Source organism: Xenopus tropicalis, chromosome 7 (assembly GCF_000004195.4).
Source record: "Xenopus tropicalis strain Nigerian chromosome 7, UCB_Xtro_10.0, whole genome shotgun sequence".
Classification (NCBI taxonomy): domain Eukaryota; kingdom Metazoa; phylum Chordata; class Amphibia; order Anura; family Pipidae; genus Xenopus; species Xenopus tropicalis.
The window spans coordinates 57990913-58011469 of NC_030683.2; positions in this window are offsets into that span (position 1 = coordinate 57990913).

Below are 20557 nucleotides of genomic sequence, written 5' to 3' on the forward strand. Positions count from 1 at the left end.
CACAGTATGTGTATGCTGTGTTTGTCTCCACTCCAGAATTTGTACTGAACCATTCAGCCACTGTGTCCACTAGAGCATTTGGCACAGTGGGGGTTATTTATCAACACTGGACAAATTTTCCCATGGGCAGTAACCCATGGCAACAAATCAAATTGTTGAGTTCATTGTTCTACTTGCACTTGACTGTGTGTTCTCACCATCAGAATCTTATACTCTGAACCCACTTTGATGTTAATTAATCTGTGTCCCCTGCTCAAAAAGCACCCTGTGGAGCCTCTTCATTTAACTCTGCTGATGCATAGTATCACTACCATCTGCTTAAATGTATTCTAACATGATATTTATGGTGTACCTTTTATTTCTACATTATACCATTTACATTGCAAATAATTAATTCTACCATTTAGATATTTATTCTTGAACTAATGCAGTTGAAATATTCTCTAGCATTCAGGAAACCTGCTTTTTGGAAGGGTAAGGGGATCTGGGGTGCCAGAAATGAATGCATCTGTGGTGACACTACCCCATGACTCTTACTGAATTTAATGTATTTTTGGTGCCACTACTACAGCCCCTCACTGTATAATGTATTTAGGATCTGGAGTTATTGTTTAATAAGTCAAGGTAGCATTATTTACAATGGCATACTGTGTGTAAATATCTTTATTGTACAAGCTAATTGGGGCTAATGGCACATGGGGCTAGCAGGGAACTGTCTGAAGCCACCCTAAATTATTGGAAGGCAATATAAGCAGTTTTGCCTGTTTATCCACTTGCTAAAATTCAGGACAGTACCAGCTGTGCGATTTGCCCATGAAGCTTCTAACAGTTCAGGCAGCTGAATCCTTTAAGGTGGCCATACATGGCATAGTCAGAATTTCAATAAGGCTAGGGGAGGCTAAGCTGTTCTATACCTGCTTGGCATCTTAGAAAAAAAAAACCCTCCATTTCTGCACTGCTCTGGAACCTTTAACATCGAGAAATCTTCTTGCATTCCTCCTTCCTGCAATCTCTGGTTCTGTTGTAATCAGCTGTGCTCTGATTGGATATTTCTTCTTGTGGCTTCTCCAATCAGAGCACAGCTCTCTTAACAGGCAGTAAAATTGACCAATCAAGGCACAGATGTAGTTACAAACTGATGGCGCTGCAGAAATGAAGAGTGATAATAAGGATTTGCAGGCTGTAACTACCTAAGAACCTCACCTACATGCATGTCATTTTTTTTGTCATTGTTTTGTTCATTTATAGTTAGAGTGAAGCCCTCATAAGACTGCATACCTGTGAAACAAACCAAAATTGTGTTTCAGTGCCAATATTATAGTAAGAGGGCATGCCTCAATATCTGCCATCAGTACCACTGCATCTCATTGCATATAATGTGCTGGTTTTGTAAATATAACCCTGCCCGACCAAGATCTTCTTATTCACAAAGGTAATATCATATACTCCTCGAATTTGGTAGTCTTGCAAAGCCAGGATCTTATCGGCTGTCAGCTGGAATAATCCAAATAAAAACATTTTTACAATATATTCTAATCCTCTTTCTCCTTCTTGAACTTCATTCTCATAGAATTAACCCGCGCATAAGCCGAGATAGATGCATTTGTGGCCCCCTCCAATGCTGTACTGCCTGTTTTCCCTCACCAAAATGGCTCAGGCTCCCAGACAAACAGGATGAAAAACAGCCTTGGAAGGACCCTCCCCCAATAGCAGCATGGGGCTTAAGGTCAAAGACCGATGCCCCAAGGTCGAGGGTTGGTGCTCCTTAGATACCCAGCCAGCAGATGGAAAAATAAACGTTAAAGAAAACTGCTCAAAGGCAAAAAAGCAGTTTCAAAGAGCTTTATTGAAACCAATTTCATAGTAAAATCATAAATAACATTTGTTTCACAGAAGATAAGATTATAAAATCATGAATTATAACACAGTTTTTATAAAAAGATACAGATCACAATAAAATTTTAAAATAACCTACATAAAAGTAAATTACTTAAAACACTTGAGACCATTCTTTTTGGCACCATAAAAGTTCATGTTTTGTCCCCTTCTTTTTGTCAATTAAAAAATACAAATGCATTATGCTAAAAGCCAGGGCTATGCAATCACTCATTAAAATATCATCAGAGTTATAATACAGCATGTTCCGGATTCTCCAAAGAGCTTCTTTAAAACAATTTATCATTTTCCATAAAACGAGCCTGTGATGCACATTGCATGTGTCCATAAAGAATGACATTATAGTCCAGTTTTTTTAGTCCCCCTACCAGCTTTAATAAAGGGCTTACTTTTTTCCATAGTTCTTGTGCATAAAAACAATTCCAAAAGAGGTGCAATACAGCCTCTTCTTGCAAGCAATTCTTTCTGAGGCATTTAGACCGCGCCGACACACCTCTTTTATATTGAAAAGCCCTGGTAGGGAGACATTCATGCACACAGGCCCAAGCCAAGTCTTTCTGGCTATTAAAAAGCTCTTTGTGGCACACCCTGGTCCACACACATTCTGTGTCTTTCACGTTTACGTTTAAAATCGGGATCATACTCTCCGAGATATAAAAGAACTGTTTCATTTTTAACTTATTTAAAAGGTACCCCATACTTTTGTTTTGCAGATTAAAATCACTTATGGTGGCTCTTAAAATCTCATAAAACCAGGAAGGGCTAAAACAACAGGGTTTTTAAGAGATAAAACACACCACCCATGTCTCTTGAAAATAAAACCTGCAGAATATTGGATAAAAAAGGACCAGTAATTATCAGAATTATAATTCTTTAGACATAAAATCAAATATTTTATGTATAAAAACCGTTTTATGTCCACCATACCTTTTCCACCCTTCTCAGGGGGTTTTATCATAAATATCCTTTTCAGTGTCTCCATTCTTGATCCCCATATAAAGACAAAACATGTTCTTATTATTTGCTTTAAAACCAACACAGATGGAGCATAGGTAAGAGCAGTATACAATAAAATGAGCATTAAAACCATTTTGATCAATAAAACCTTTCCCTCCATAGTGAGGTGCCTTGTGGTCCATGATATAATCTGACCATTTACATTATTCAATACCATATTTCATGATTCATTTCCATCATTCTGTGAATTAAAAACCATACCTAAAATCTTAACAGACTCCCTTTGCTGTATTGGGCAGTCTGACAAGGAGTCCCAGTACCCGACTGTCAGCATGCAACCTTTCTTAAAATTTAATCTTAAGCCAGAGGCGGCACAGAAATGTTCCGTCCTCTGAACCACTCTTTTTATAGATAATACATCCGTGCATAATAACATAATATCGTCCATATACCCAGTCACTTTTGCCTGCAACCCTCCACCACCTGGTACATGGACTCCGCAAATAATTTTATCACGTCTTATTGATGATAGAAGCGGTTCAATGGCACAGATAAAAAGCAGTGGGGACAAAGGACAACCTTGTTTAACACCACATTTTAAGTTAAAACATTCTGTCATAAAACCATTTACTAAAACCTGGCTAGTGCAGTTGTCATAAAAGGCTCTTAAGGATGATAAAAAACCTTCAGGGATACCCATTTTCTTTAAAACATTAAAAAGATACACATGGGATATGCGCTCAAAAGCCTTTTCAAAATCAAGTGATAAAATTGCCAACTGCTGCCTATGATCTTTCACATACCAAATGCCGTCTCTTATTAAATTAGTTATTTGGTGGATCATGCGCCCAGGGATCCCACACACTTGGTTGGTATGGATGACTTGGTCTAAAACCTCCTTTAATCGGTTTGCAAAGGTTGGCAAGGATTTTATAATCAGTGTTAAGCAAGGTGATAGGCCTCCAGTTTCTTAAATCGGTCTTGTTGCCTTCCTTAGGGAGAAGAGAAATCACCCCTTTTTGCCAGGAGGCTGGCAGCTTTTTATCATAAAAACACTTGTTAAAAAGACATAAAAGATCGTCCTTTAAAATATCCCGAAACCGCACATAAAACTCAATGGGTATCCCATCTAACCCAGAAACCTTATTTCTTTTAAAACTTTGTATAGTATCAAAAAGAGCTCTTTCTCTTTAATAAAATCATTAAGGCCATCTGCATCATTATGATTTAAAACAAGAGTAATATCTTGTTTATTAATGACCTGGAGGTGGGCATAGACAGTACTGTTTCTATTTTTGCTGATGACACTAAATTGTGCAAAACTATAAGTTCCATGGAGGATGCTGCCGCTTTGCAGAGCGATTTGACAAAATTGGAAAACTGGGCAGCAAACTGGTGCAAAGTTATGCATTTTGGTAGAAATAATATAAACGCAAACTATCTACTGAATGGTAGTGTGTTGGGGGTTTCATTAATGGAGAAAGATCTAGGGGTTTTTGTAGATAACAAGTTCTCTAATTCCAGGCAGTGTCATTCTGTGGCTACTAAAGCAAATAAAGTGCTGTCTTGTATAAAAAAAAGGCATTGACTCAAGGGATGAGAACATAATTTTGCCCCTTTATAGGAAAGGCTAAGTCACTTGGGGGTGCCAAAATGTTAAGCACCCCCAAGTGACTTAGATCGCTTACCTTGTACCCTGGGCTGGTGCCCCTGTTAGGAGAAAAAAGCACCAGCCCAGGGTACCTGTAGGAAGCACTTCCTCCTTCCTCTCTCTTCTCCCGGCGAAATCCGGCTAGAACACATTACAAGCATATACATAAATGCTATATTTATTCTGCAGAAAGCTTTACCATACCTGAGTAAACAGCTTTAGAAGCGCCGCTGTCATTTTAGCTTTGTAGCTTCCATGCTGTAGCTCTAGCTGCTTGTAGTTTAGATCACACATTCTGATGGGAGGGGGAGTGAATTCTTATGAGAGGGGGGGCGCAGGAAAGAGCTAAGCAGACTCGGGCTTTGGAATGAAGAGAGAGGAAGGCCGAAGAACATGTTTAGAAAAAAGAAGACAAGAAATCCTGAGGGTTTTTTTTTTTTTTTATAGACAACACAGTGTAGCTTTTCTGTGAGTTCCTATGGCTGTATTTACATAGACCTTTCTGATAAAGCTTACTTAGTTTACCTTTCCTTCTCCTTTCATGTGTGCACCCATTTATTGTACAATGCTGCAAAATGTGTTGGTGTTTTATAAATACATAATGTTAATAATAATGTCTTATACTGCACATACATACACAGTGAAATGTGAAAACATAATTTTGCCCCTTTATAGGTCCCTGGTAAGGCCTCACCTTGAGTATGCAGTGCAGTTTTGGGCTCCAGTCCTTAACAAGGATATTAAAGGAGAAGGAAAGGCTAAGTCACTTGGGGGTGCCAAAATGTTAAGCACCCCCAAGTGACTTAGATCGCTTACCTTGTACCCTGGGCTGGTGCCCCTGTTAGGAGAAAAAAGCACCAGCCCAGGGTACCTGTAGGAAGCACTTCCTCCTTCCTCTCTCTTCTCCCGGCGAAATCCGTCGGCCGGCGCATGCGCAGTAGAGTAAAAAGCCGACTTTGTTTTTTAAGTTTGGCTTTGCACTCTACTGCGCATGCGCGCGCGGCGCTACAGGAAGGAGGAAGTGATCGCTGCTACCCCGGGCTGGTGCTGTTCTCTCCGTACAGGGGCACCAGTCCAGGGTATGAGGTGAGCGATCTAAGTCACTTGGGGGTGCCTAACATTTTGGCACCCCCAAGTGACTTAGCCTTTCCTTCTCCTTTAATGAGCTGGAGAGAGTGCAGAGACGTGCAACTAAACTGGTTAAGGGGATGGAAGATTTAAACTATGAGGTTAGACTGTCGAGGTTGGGGTTGTTTTCTCTGGAAAAGAGGCGCTTGCGAGGGGACATGATTACTCTGTGCAAGTACATTAGAGGGGATTATAGGCAGATGGGGGATGTTCTTTTTTCCCATAAAAACAATCAACGCACCAGAGGTCACCCCTTTAGATTAGAGGAACAGAGCTTCCATTTGAAGCAGCGTAGGTGGTTTTTCACGGTGAGGGCAGTGAGGTTGTGGAATGCCCTTCCTAGTGATGTGGTAATGGCAGATTCTGTTAATGCCTTTAAGAGGGGCCTGGATAAGTTCTTTAATGATCAGAATATCCAAGGCTATTGTGATACTAATATCTACAGTTAGTATTAGTGGTTGTATATATAGTTTATGTATGTGAGTATATAGATTGGTAGGTGTGGGTTGTGTGTGCTGGGTTTACTTGGATGGGTTGAACTTGATGGACTCTTTTTTCAACCCTATGTAACTATGTAACTATGTAACTATCATTAAAAGCATCTTCCATAAAATCACTATTAATATTCTTGGTACTATATAAATTTTGATAAAAATTAAAAACATTTTTAAGAATACCGCCTCTGGACTTCTCACCCTCTATCTCAGTAATTCATTCTCTGGATAACTCAATTTTTCTAAAAAAGTACCTGGTACATTTTTCATTTTCCTCAACATGCTGGACTCTGGTCTTAAAAATAAAATTTCTTGCTTTCTCATCCAGAGAATTTTTAATGCTTTGTTTTACTATTTAAAGTAATTAAAATTTTCATAAAACTCTCTTTTCTTTTGCTTTCAGTACCCCTAAGCTGTATAAAATAGCGCTTAATCCTTTCTTTAACAATTTCCCACCATGTTAAAATATCAGCATTGTGCACATTTTCCTGTTGCCACACTTTAAAAAAAGTGCTAAAATCATCATAAATGTTCTTATCATTGAGCAAGGTGGAATTTAGTTTCCAAAAACCCCTTCCCACTTTTTGCTCAGCTGGACTAAAAATATTAAAACTCACAACTTTATGGTCAGAGATGACGTTTTCCTCGTGTATGCATTCTAACGGTATAAAAGATTTGGATATAAAAACATAATCAAGTCTGGAACCAAAAGTATTGCTTTTCCAGGTGATTGTCTTTTCTATGGGCGCATCTTGATGTAAACACATAAAAGCATCTTTATACTTAAAATCATTCACAATATTCTTTAAAATAGTGGCTGCTGACCTATCAGCATGCCTAATTCCCAGACCATAATCTGTCAAAATCATTTAAAACACAGTTAAAATCACCAGCTAAAACTGTTGGTTTAAAATTTGCTATAAAAACATATAAAGTTTCAAATAGTTCAATACTATTTTGGCTCTGGTGAGGCATACACATTTAAAAGATTCCATAAAACACCATCAATAAAAACAGATACTAACAAAGCCCTTCCTGGTAAAATATCTTGTACAGTCTGTATCTTAACCGGCCCTTTAAACAGTATGGCAACTCCCACACATCTGTTTTCATTAGATCCAGACCACACGGATGGGCCATAAGTCCAGTCTTTGGCATAGTTCTCATAGTTGCCCAATTGTGGAATGGCACATTCTTGCAGGAATAAAACATTAAAAGCCGCATTAAAAGCCACATTAAAAGCCGCTTCTTAGTTGTCTCTGAATGCTGCACACATTAAAAGAAAGACCTTTTAAAACAGCCATGGTGAGATAAAAAAGTTTTTAATGGAGACTTACTCAGTGTCCATACTGCTCCCTGACGGAAAAAAATCCAAAACTCCTGACAAATTGGGCACAGAAGCCAGAAAATCTGAGCAAGGGGAAGCCTGTCTCGCTGGGATTTCTTCGCCTTCTGAAGAATCGCTGGAGATATCCTCAAACAGCAGACATGTGTTCCCTGCTTCCTCAGACGGTACTGCAGCAACTGCTTTAGCAACGTCGGTGTAGGATTTCCCTTGCGCTTGTCCTCCCGGTGACCACGTACGCTGTTTCTTTGACTTCGACGCTGGAAGAGATTCAAGGGGTTCACCCACAGAAGACTGTAAATCCTCTGCAAGGTCACCCCTCTCCTCTCTTGCTCTGGCCAGTCTCGCGGCGGCAGGTGCAGACTCCTCAATCGACAAACTCCATCTCTTCTGAAATAGCGGACTCCTCCCTCAGGGCTGGATCTGGAGCTGGAACCTCTGCCATGGCATCACCGGGACCTCTCTCCTCAGGACCTCTTGTGTCAGGAACCCCCTCTGGAACCGCTGCTCTCGAACTGCCTTCCACAGGAACACGATCAGCTTTCTCCACAGGTTTGGCTGCAGGCTTCACTCGATCCCCCCCCACCAGGGGCAGCATTTTGCACTTTACTTCTGCTTGGGCAGTTGTAATAAACATGACCTTCCCCAAGGCAGAAATTGCAGCGTTTAGCCTTGGGGCACTCCTTTGTCGCCTGCTCAAAAGAATTACAGTTTCTGCATCTGCAAACTTGCTGGTAATCATTAGTAGAATGTCCATATTCATGACACATGCGACAGAATCTGCCCATGCCATCAAAGAACAAGTCCCCATTAAACTTTCCGATATTAAAACAGGCTGGTGGTAAAATTCCCTTTTTAAAAGTGACCAGGTACTTGCGCTTACTAGTCCAGAGTACAAACTGGTTTACCACATTATGCAGGAATTTAACTTTTTCACAGTATAGAGAGAGCCATGTGGTAATATCTTCTTGGGGTACATTGGGGTTATACATCTTAACCACCAAAGGTTTAACGTCCTCCATGTCATAATGAGAAGTCACAATAATACCTTTTAAAAGTTCATGGTTGCGATGTTGTTCCAGTTTTTTAACAAAATCTTCTTATTCACAAAGGTAATATCATATACTCCTCAAATGTGGTAGTCTTGCAAAGCCAGGATCTTATCGGCTGTCAGCTGGAATAATCCAAATAAAAACATTTTTACAATATATTCTAATCCTCTTTCTCCTCTCTTCTCCTTCTCGAACTTCATTCTCACAGAATTATTAACCCGCGCATAAGCCGGGATAGATGCGTTTGTGGCCACTGCCATTGCTGCACTGCCTGTTTTTCCTCACCAAAATGGCTCAGGCTCCCAGACAAACAGGATGAAAAACAGCCTTGGAAGGACCCTCCCCCAATAGAAGCATGGGGCTTAAGGTCAAAGACCGTTGCACCAAGGCCGAGGGTTGGTGCTCCTTAGATACCCAGCCAGCAGATGGAAAAATAAACGTTAAAGAAAACTGCTCAAAGACAAAAAAGCGCTCAGGCTCAGCAGGAACGATGATCGAGCACCAGGAGTTGCCAGGGGCAGGTTTATAAAGGCTGCTAATTGTAAGACTAGCAAGACATGCAATTAACAAGATGGGTGGAGCAAAGAGGGAATACATCAGGGCAACTGACCCCACATAGCTCAAAGAGCATCCTGTGGCTCAGCAAGCAAGTGCAACTGAAGTTTAGCACAAAGTCCAGGGTTTGATTCCTCACAGTTCCTGACACAGCTTGAGACTAACAGGACATAAGTGTAACACAGAGAATCTTAAGGAACGAAGGAAGCTGCATATGCCATTACCTACAGCTGAGCCATCCAGAGGAATAACCTAGTTACCTATTACTGGTGTCTGCTCAGATAGTCATTGCACTGCTCACAGAATAGACAAACTAGTGTTAAGAAACATGGAAATCAGGCTTGTATCCTGAGCATTACCTCTATGCACTCGCTTACAATGCCCCCCTTTTTTTTGGAGGGGGGGGAATATCTCATCTTTGGGAAAGATGTGTGAGAGAGGCAGCTGGCTCTAAAATACTCCATTTGAAAAAAAAAAATGTTCCCCAGTATAGGGGAAAAGAAAAGGATGCCATAAGCTTAGGCCCTAAAGTAAGCCTGCGTCTCCCAGGGATATCTGCTAACCCGGTCCCATCAGGGCAAACCAGGACTCCCCAGCAGGAGTGAGTCACCCCAATGGGATAGGTCAGCTAAAACCCCAGACACTTAGCTAACTGCCACCTCTCCCTTCTGTAAAAATGAGAAGGGTTGTAGGGGGCCACAGACACCAGTGCCACTGGAAACTTCGTAAGCAAGCCCAGTAAGGCACACAGATGTGGGGACAAGCACTTGCCACCAGACCTTCTAACTGCAGCCTGGGAGGACACATGGATTAAGAACAAACAAGTTATATCTGCCATAGCACCATAGTCTCCTACCGCATTCCAGACTTTAGGTAATGTGCTTGGGGGATAAAATACCAAAAACCCCAGTCCCTAGGATGCTTTCAGGCAAGCCCTAGTGCTTTCTCAAGGCTAAAAAAAATTGCCTTCAATGGGAGCAAAACAAAAAGGGGGGTGACGTTTGCTTCAGTTGCATACGTTGGCCCCTTTTCAGAGTTCTGTGGTGGGCAAGGGACTTCCTCTGTTTGCACCTTATACCAGAAAATGACACATGCATAGTAGCATGTGTTGACGTTGCTATAGGCTCTGCTCTGACAGTAGCACCCATATTAAAGGAGTGGCAGAAATAAATAACACAAATTTATGAAGCACCAACATATTCCACAGTTCTGTACAATAAATTGGTGCATACATTAAACATACAGATTTACATACCGCGGCATTCCACAACCTCACTGCCCTCACTGTGAAAAACCACCTACGCTGCTTCAAATGGAAGCTCCGTTCCTCTAATCTAAAGCGTTGATCGCTTTTATGGGAAAACACAACACCCCCTATCTGCCTATAATCCCCTCTAATGTACTTGTCATGGCAGCAGTAGTGCCCTGGCATGGTAAATTGTTAAACCTGGCAGCATTTTACTTTGTGTCCACCAGACACCCCTAATTAACCCAATACACACTATCAACATCTGGTCTCGGGCTCCCGCAGAGACCCTTAATTAAATATGCAACCAGAGACTGTGGGAAGGTGACAAATTCATCAGACAATGCGGGACCAGCCCGTTGAGGCAGGAAGCTGGTTTCTTTGATCTGTTAATCAAAGAGAGGCAAAGTGTGGACCTAGAAACAGCAGGGGGGAACAGCATACAGAAAAATATGGATTATAGAAAGGGATCCATATCTCTGTTGCTTTAGGGTTGACATCCTCATAAATCACGTATTGTTTATGAGGGGCCCCATGCTTCCCAATGATACCAAACAAGGACTTCCTGTACCCACCAGTTAGGAGGGATAGTTTTAGGGGGACTGGGACATGAGATACCCCTCATGTTTGGTATCATTTTGATCGCCCACATATGGTCAAAACAAGCCCCTACTTTCATAATAATATTGGGCACTGGCAAGTACCAATATTATATGACAAGAAACTGGCATGAGAAGTACAGCTCTCTACAGAGGGGGGGTCATGTGACCAGTTCCTGGGCACTCCCTCCTCATGCATACGGTTTTGAGGAAGCGGCCCAGCAGCACATAAAAAGCACACATGCTCAGGTATTCTTTAGCTCATTCTGGAGGTCTCAACTTATGTTGGGGGATGGGCTTAGGATTTCCAACCTCTTGCCTCAGAGGACACAAAAGATAACTCAGTAATGTACATAGGGTTTTCTCTGTGTTTTATTTCCTTTTATTTACTGTTTTGTATGTATATGTCTCTTTTTGTAAAACCTTTTTTTGCACTGTTACCTTTGTAATATTAAATATAAAATTTAATAAGTTCTGTCCTTTGGCTCTATAAAGATTCCCACGTACCTTGTATAATTGCTCAGGCCTAAATGTAGTAACTGCTTAGTTGTATGTGTATTGAGTAGAGGGCAAGTTTTGTGTAAATTAACTAGCGAGCTGCTAGCGGGGGGGGGTGTTTGACTGTGATTTTAACCCTGTGGCTGCTAGTGTGCTGTTAAATTAGTGGAAACTAACCCTAACTGCAGTAAGAAAGTTTGTGTGTGATATATTTGTGTATTAGGTTTCTATCGCCTGTTAATGATAGATGGTGGCAGCGAATAGTTATTTGGGGTGGTGGTGTGTTTGGGGGTGCTTGATGTTAGTCTAACCTGTGTGAAAGGTGGCTGAGTGTAACCCCTTAGTTCCCCGTCCCGGGTTCAGGCGCGTCTGAGGGTGGCGTGTTCCTGACAGTACTTGTACAGAGTAATCATGTCCCCTCGATAGCGCCTCTTTTCCAGAGAAAACAACCCCAACCTCAACAGTCTAACCTCATAGCTTAAATCTTCCATCCCCTTTACCAGTTTAGTTGCATGTCTCTGTACTCTCTCCAGCTCATTAATATCCTTCTTAAGGACAGGAGCCCAAAACTGCACCACATACTCAACACATACTCATTACCAGGGACCTATAAAGAGGCAAAATTATGTTTTCACATTTCACTGTGTATGTATGTGCAGTATAAGACATTATTATTAACATTATGTATTTATAAAACACCAACACATTTTGCAGCATTGTACAATAAATGGGTGCACACATGAAAGGAGAAGGAAAGGTAAACTAAGTAAGCTTTATCAGAAAGGTCTATGTAAATACAGCCATAGGAACTCACAGAAAAGCTACACTGTGTTGTCTATAAAAAAAAACAAAAACCCTCAGGATTTCTTGTCTTCTTTTTTCTAAACATGTTCTTCGGCCTTCCTCTCTCTTCATTCCAAAGCCCGAGTCTGCTTAGCTCTTTCCTGCGCCCCCCCTCTCATAAGAATTCACTCCCCCTCCCATCAGAATGTGTGATCTAAACTACAAGCAGCTAGAGCGACAGCATGGAAGCTACAAAGCTAAAATGACAGCGGCGCTTCTAAAGCTGTTTACTCAGGTATGGTAAAGCTTTCTGCAGAATAAATATAGCATTTATGTATATGCTTGTAATGTGTTCTAGCTTGCACTAATGTGCCTTTCCTTCTTCTTTAAAAACATAAGAAAACATACCAAATAACCAATACAAGAGGCAAACCTCTGTATTTACAATGCCAACCTCAAAGTCATTAATAAACAATTTAAAAAGCAATAGGTCAAGTACTGATCCTTTGGGTACTTCACTAATAACCATGGGCTATTTAAAAATGTTCCATTTACCACCACTCTTTGACGTCATAAAAGCAGCTCTCTATCCAAACACAAATATTGTGTTTCAGGCGTTGTTCACCTTTGAGCTAGCTTTTAGTATGATGTAGAGAGTACTATGCTGAGACAATCTGAAATTGGTTTTCATTGTTTATTATGTGTTTTTTTAATTATTTCACTTTTAGTTCAGCAAATCTCCAGTTTGGAATTTCAGTTATCTGGTTGTTAGGGTCAAAATTACCTTACCGACCAGGAAGTGGTTTGAATGGCAGATTAATATATTCATAGGAGAGGATCTAAACAGAAAAGTAATAAAAAGTAACAATAACATTGTAGCATTACAGAGCAATAGAAGAAGGCAAATAATTTAAAAACTTAAAAAATAATAAAGACCAGTTGAAAAGTTGCTTAGAACTGGCAATTCTATGAGATACTAAAAGTTAACTGACTTAATTTTTCAACCACTGATGTGGGTCAGTTCTTCTGATGGAAATGAGGTCCCTTTCCCTTTTAATGTCAAGCCTTTCAATTAATCAATGAAGGGGATTTATAAGCCTGCTACAAGCAACTCCTGGTTGCTTGATCATTAGGCCTTAGGGCTGCCTTGAGAGGAAACTTCCACGACTTCAGCAAATCACAACACCGCGTATGCCATCCCACCAGCAATTTACATTCTAGCAGGTGGGATGGCATTTCGGGGAGATTAGTCGTCTGCAACAAGGGAGATTTGTCGCGTGGCGACTAATCTACCTGTGTGTCACAGCCCTAATAGCCTGATTTTGTGTTATCTATTTTTCCGGTGTTTGCTTCTCTGCCTTTTGGCTAAGAAGTAGTGAAGGGTCTTGTGCCTGCAGACACAGCCCCTCAGCCTTTGGGCATTGGCAGCTTTTTGAGAGCTGCTTTAAGCCCATCGGGGGAGGTAATTCTGCAGGCAGTGGGAGGCCTTACTCCAGTTTATCCTTAATGGGGATACTGGGTGTTTCACTACAATGGATGTGGAGAAGCATCTAGTCTCGAATTATGCTTGGGTGAAGAACTCGATCAGAATCATTGTTGATGAGGACGTGAGTTTCAAGAATAGGTTGCCGTATATCGTTGAGGTCGTCCTTTGTGATTTCGGTGGAGTCTGAAAAGGAAGGAGATTCTGCCCATTCAAGACTACTGAAGAAGAGGATTGTACGGTATTACGTTTGATGGAGTTGGCTACTATTCAAGCTTTTTGAATATTTGGCAGTCCTGGTGATAATAAACTTAGGAGTTTTAAGATCTTGCCTCATTTTCCTGAGGAAGAGGTTATTTTGGTGGCAAAATCTTATTCACCTTTTGTTCTTTTTGTTAAGTGAGACTTAACTTAGACTTAATGCCTAATTTTTGTAAAAAAAATGTCGAACATACAGTGGATATAAAAAGTCTACACACCCCTGATAAAATGTCAGGTTCCTGTGCTGTACAAAAATGACACAAAGATAAATCATTTCAGAACTTTTTCCACCTTTAATGTGACCTATAAACTGTACCACTCAATTGAAAAACAAACTAAAATCTTTTAGGTGGAGGGAAGAAAACCAAAAAAACTAAAATAATGTGGTTGCATAAGTGTGCACACCCTTAAACTAATACTTTGTTGAAGCACCTTTTGATTTTATTACAGCACTCAGCCTTTTTGGGTATGAGTCTATCAGCATAGCACATTTTGACTTTGCAAGATTTGCCCACTCTTCTTTGCAGAAACACTCCAAATCTGTCAGATTGTGAGGGTATCTCCTGTGCACAGCCCTCTTCAGATCACCCCACAGATTTTCAATCGGATTCAGGTCTGGGCTCTGACTGGGCCATTTCAAAACTTTAATCTTCTTCCGATGAATCCATTCCTTTGTTGATTTGTTGCAGTATTGTTTTTGCGCCAAACATATTTTTTGGAATTATGGCCAAAAAGTTCAACCTTGGTTTCATCAGACCAAACCACCTTTTCCCACATGCTTTTGGGAGACTTCAGATGTGTTTTTGCAAAATGTAGCCTGGCTTGGATGTTTTTCTTCGTAAGAAAAGGCTTTCGTCTTGCCACTCTACCCCATAGCCCAGACATATGAAGAATACGGGAGATTGTTGTCACATGTACCACACAGCCAGTACTTGCCAGATATTCCTGCAGCTCCTTTAATGTTGCTGTAGGCCTCTTTGTAGCCTCCCTGACCAGTTTTCTTCTCGTCTTTTCATCAATTTTGGAGGGACGTCCAATTCTTGGTAATGTCATTGTTGTGCCATATTTTCTCCACTTGACAATGACTGTCTTCACTGTGTTCCATGGTATATCTAATGCCTTGGAAATTCTTTTGTACCCTTCTCCTGACTGATATCTTTTAACAATGAGATCCCTCTGATGCTTTGGAAGCTCTCTGGGGACCATGGCTTTTGCTGTGGGATGCAACTAAAAAAATGTCAGGAAAGACCAACTAGTGCAGCTGAACTTTATTTGGGGTTATCAGGCACTTTAAATGATGGCAGGTGTATGCGGACTCCTATTTAACATGAACGCAGCTACATCCCCAGTTAGAAGAGGGTGTGCACAGTTATGCAACCACATTATTTTAGTTTTTTTGGTTTTCTTCCCTCCGCCTAAAAGATTTCAGTTTGTTTTTCAATTGAGTGGTACAGTTTATAGGTCACATTAAAGGTGGAAAAAGTTCTGAAATGATTTATCTTTGTCTCATTTTTGTACAGCACAAGAATCTGACATTTTACCAGGGGTGTGTAGACTTTTTATATCCACTGTATGGGCATTTTGTGGATTCCTGCAAGATGTGTTCCAATTGTGGTAGTTCTGCTCATGTTGGTGAGGACTGTACAGAAAAGTAATCTTTGGAAAAGATTGCATGATTCATGTCCTTTCAGGAAGTCCAGGAAGGTAAGGTGTGTTGGAAGAAAATCCTGTGCAATAGAATCCTTATCAAGTTTTTTTGGATATTTTTAGTGAAGGTGATTGGGGTGTTTCTTCTCAAGAGATGGTGGAGATTAGAGAGCCATTGGTAAAAAAGAAATTGGCCAATTTGAAGAATTTGCCTGGAAGTCCTGAGAAAAAAAAAGTCGGACTGTAAATCCTTTAACTAAGGGGGAAGTACTTATTGATTTTAGTAAAGAGAAAACTGATGTGGAAATCAGAGAGTATTTTGAAAGCTAGAGGAGAAAAGATCTTTTTGGAAACGTATGGATCTTGGGAGAATTTCAGAAAAAGATTCTTAATTTTATAAGGAAATGGAAATAAAGTCTTTTTAATATTAAAATAAAGAATGACTACTATGATGGTATGGGTACTGGTTTGGTTTTTGTTTAAATTCATTTTGAGTATTAAATAAGAAAAAAAAACAAAAACATTGTTCTGGTGTTTCCCTTGCTTTGTCCCTGCTTGTTTCCTCTTGCCTTACTCTATTGGATATCCTGGTATTTGACCTCGGCCTGTTTACTGGACTGCCCTCTGTCTTTAGCCTGCCCCTGACTTTGGCCTGTTAACCAGACATTCCTTGCTTGCTGCCAGTACAGACCCTCTGCCTGTTACATGGACTTGTGATTGTTTGCTGCCTGCCTCTGACCTTTGGCCCGGTGTAAGGATTTACCTATTTCTTCTATTTTGCTCTAAATTTGTTGTATTGTTTTCCGCTTCAATAAGTCACCTTTCTCAGTAACAATATGTTTCCAACCTAACATCAAGTCAAATACCCACTTTACCTTTGTTATATAGCATATAGGCTCCTACCTGCCAGCTACTTATCTGTGACCCAACCTGACATTCTGTGTGGTACTGTATCAAATTATTACACATAAAACCATACAGGCACAATCTCATTGTGATGATGTCTGACACCCCAGACCCCCTTAAGCCTTCCAAAAAGCAGGTTTCCTGAAGGCTGTAGAAATCAAAATGAGTTCAGAAATTGTTTGCATCGCTAAAGGTAGAATTAGCTACTTGTATAAAGTTTAATTAAGAAATAAATGCACACCATAAAATCATAACAGAATCCATTTAACCCTTTAAGTGCCAGCCGAATTCGTCATTTCAGTTCCCCCCAGTGCCAGACGTTTTGTAAACATTCTGTGCTCTCTCAATGTAGGGGCTTTTACTGGGGGCAGGGTTAAGTTTAGGTAGGCAAACTATATATTGTTTTTTTCAGGAGAACCTGAGCTTTCCAAATCTACCTGAGTTTTTGTGTATTTCCACTTCTGGAACAAGATTTAGAGCTTGAAATACAAAAAAAAAAAGAAAAAATGCTATTTTTCATGATATAAGGATTTATACCAGAAACACATTTTATTTTATGGACAAAAATTCTACTGATTTGGAAAGCCTCATGTCTCCCGAACGTGCCAATACCTGATATGTATAGTTTTATTGAGATTTCTGACTTCTATAGATCAAAAACTCCCAGCAGTAAATTACTAAATTTTCAAAGCATTACAGCAGAATACGGCGTACTTTACATTCCAAAGCCAAAAATCCTGGAATATTAGGTTTACCCCAGGAAACCATACATTTTTGAAAACTACACATTCTGACGAATCCGAAATGGGTAACTATGTCTTCCAACTCCTAAGTACCAAACAGCAATGCTTTACTGAATTTAGCATTTTCTATAAAAAATTATGAAAATTCTAAAAAATCACCTCAAATCTTCCATTTTCAAGCACCTTATCTCCCACATAACATTAGGTACGAAGAAAACACACCCTAAATATGAAAGCCAGGGGTCCACTGAACAGTTTGATGCCCATTGTGCATAGGATCACCGATGTATCTGGAATTTAGAGACCCCAAAAGGAAGTTAGTACATACAAATTGCCCAGGAGATCTCTTTAGCTACTGAAAATTCAACACATTTACTGCATTTTCTGTGGGGTAAAAACACAAAAAAATACATTGACCCCCCAAAATCATATATTTTTGGAAAGTACACATTCGGACGAATTCAAAATTGGTACCCATGTCTTTCTACTCCAAACTACTGAGTCGCAATTCTTTCCCAAAATTGCCAGTTTTGATGAAATACCTAAAAATCACATCAAATCTTCCACTTTCAAGCACCTTATCTCCCACATAACATTAGGTACCAAAAGAACACACCCTAAATATGAAAGCCAAGGGTCCGCTGAACAGTTTGATGCCCATTGTGCATAGGATCACCAATGTATCTGGCATTTAGAGACCCCATAAGGAAGTTAGTGCATACAAATTGCCCAGGAGATCTCTTTAGCTACTGAAAATTCAACACGTTTACTGCATTTTCTGTGGGGTAAAAACCCAAAAAAATACATTGACCCCCAAAACCATATATTTTTGGAAAGTACACATTCGGGCGAATTCAAAATTGGTACCCATGTCTTTCTACTCCAAACTACAGAGTCGCAGTGCTTTCCCAAAATTGCTAGTTTTGGTGAAATACCTGAAAATCACATCAAATCTTCCACTTTCAAGCACCATATCTCCCACATAACATTAGGTACAAAGAAAACACACCCTAAATATGAAAGCCAAGGGTCCGCTGAACAGTTTGATGCCCATTGTGCATAGGATCAGCACTGTATCTGGCATTTAGAGACCCCATAAGGACGTCAGTGCATAGAGATTGCCCCAGGGGTCTCTTTAGCTACTGAAAATTCAACACGTTTACTGTATTTTCTGTGGGGTAAAAACACAAAAAAATACTTTGACCCCCCAAAACCATATATTTTTGGAAAGTACACATTCGGGCGAATTCAAAATTGGTACCCATGTCTTTCTACTCCAAACTACAGAGTCGCAGTGCTTTCCCAAAATTGCTAGTTTTGGTGAAATACCTGAAAAACACATCAAATCTTCGACTTTCAAGCACCTTATCTCCCACATAACATTAGGTACCAAAAGAACACACCCTAAATATGAAAGCCAAGGGTCCACTGAACAGTTTGATGCCCATTGTGCATAGGATCACCGATGTATCTGGCATTTAGAGACCCCAAAAGGAAGTTAGTGCATACAAAGTGTATACACTGCAATATAAGCTACCGGCATGTGCATTATGCGGCATAAGACCCCCTAACAGTAAGGAGACCCTAGAAAACTATACATTTTCCGAAAGTACACAATCTGACAAAACAAAAATGGGTAAATACATCTTTCTACTGCAAACTACCAAACTACAAAGCTATGCTAAACAGAAAGATTTTTTTGACATTTCTGAAAATTGTCACAAAGCTTGCATTTTACCCCATTATGTACCCCCACATTTTGTACCGTATTCACATATAACATTCTAAATATGAACGCCAGGGGTCTACTGAACAGTTTGATGCCCTATATGCATAGATTTACCAAACTATGTGGGGTACAGGGGCACCCAAGTAAAAATAGTGCATATGAATTTTCACATAAGATGCTTCGGCTCATGCAGTTTTTGCACCCCGTATGTGTATTATGTGCCATACGACCCCCTAACAGTAAGGAAACCCTAGAAAACCATATATTTTCCGAAAGTACACATTCTGACAAAACAAAAATGGGTACATACATCTTTCTACTACAAACTACAAAGCTATGCTAAACAGAACGGTTTTTATGACATTTCTGAAAATTGTCACAAAGCTTGCATTTTACCCCATTATGTACCCCCACATTTTGTACCGTATCAACATAAAACATTCTAAATATAAACGCCAGGGGTCTACTGAACAGTTTGATGCCCTATATGCATAGATTTACCAAACTATGTGGGGTACAGGGGCACCCAAGTAAAAATAGTGCATATGAATTTTCACATACGATGCTTCGGCTCATGCAGTTTTTGCACCCGGTATGTGTATTATGTGCCATACGACCACCTAAGAGTAAGGAGACCCTAGAAAACCATATATTTTCCGAAAGTACACATTCTGACAAAACAAAAATGGGTAAATACATCTTTCTACTACAAACTACCAAACTACAAAGCTATGCTAAACAGAACGGTTTTTATGCCATTTCTGAAAATTGTCACAAAGCTTGCATTTTACCCCATTATGTACCCCCACATTTTGTACCGTATCAACATAAAACATTCTAAATATAAACGCCAGGGGTCTACTGAACAGTTTGATGCCCTATATGCATAGATTTACCAAACTATGTGGGGTACAGGGGCACCCAAGTAAAAATAGTGCATATGAATTTTCACATAAGATGCTTCGGCTCATGCAATTTTTGCACCCGGTATGTGTATTATGTGCCATACGACCACCTAACAGTAAGGAGACCCTAGAAAACCATATATTTTCCGAAAGTACACATTCTGACAAAACAAAAATGGGTAAATACATCTTTCTACTGCAAACTACCAAACTACAAAGCTATGCTAAACAGAACGGTTTTTATGACATTTCTGAAAATTGTCACAAAGCTTGCATTTTACCCCATTATGTACCCCCACATTTTGTACCGTATCAACATAAAACATTCTAAATATGAATGCCAGGGGTCTACTGAACAGTTTGATGCCCTATATGCATAGATTTACCAAACTATGTGGGGTACAGGGGCACCCAAGTAAAAATAGTGCATATGAATTTTCACATAAGATGCTTCGGCTCATGCAGTTTTTGCACCCGGTATGTGTATTATGTGCCATACGACCACCTAACAGTAAGGAGACCCTAGAAAACCATATATTTTCCGAAAGTACACATTCTGACAAAACAAAAATGGGTACATACATCTTTCTACTACAAACTACCAAACTACAAAGCTATGCTAAACAGAACGGTTTTTATGACATTTCTGAAAATTGTCACAAAGCTTGCATTTTACCCC